Source organism: Patella vulgata, chromosome 9, assembly GCF_932274485.2.
Source record: "Patella vulgata chromosome 9, xgPatVulg1.2, whole genome shotgun sequence".
NCBI lineage: Eukaryota > Metazoa > Mollusca > Gastropoda > Patellidae > Patella > Patella vulgata.
The window spans coordinates 21,809,110-21,809,775 of record NC_065887.2 but is presented as its reverse complement, the minus strand read 5'-3'; positions in this window follow the sequence as shown (position 1 = coordinate 21,809,775).

The following is a 666-nucleotide window of genomic DNA, read 5'->3' as shown; positions in this document are numbered from 1 at the left end:
ACAATCAGTCTGTAAACATAGGTTATGTGCAATTTGTTTAAAAAAAACAGGATATTTTGCCCCGCTGAAATGTTTTAGTTGCGACTTTTTGACAGATCTTAATAATTCTTTTTTTCTTTAAGAGAAAAGAAACCAGGACAACAAAACACGTGTATCGACTAGATATTGAAATTAATGTATAAGCGTGTGATCGGGCTGTATAAAAACTATCAAACCTGTTTCGAGGACTGGTCTAGTTATTATTATTATTATTATATTATTATTATTATTATTATTGTTGTTGTTATGAATCTGTATCTATAGCAGACATATTATATATTTTGCTATGCATAAATTCAACTGATCAGTGTAACACAAAAGGAAAATATGATGAACGATATACACTCAATAAACATACTGGCTCACAAAGTTTGGCACGCAATTGGATAAAAGACCATTGTACAAAAAGTAATTAGAATTGTTGTGGTATGATAGATTAATTATTTTCGTGAATAACTGGGCCATTCAGATAATGATAGACGATTGGAAGTAATTACGAATATCGTATAATATGGCATTGGTATATCGAAATTAGATGTCAAGATGTCAATTTTCTTTCCTTTTTATTTGGACAATGTAATGAGCTCGTGGAAGTAATAGAAATATGTTGTCGATTTTCTAATCTGC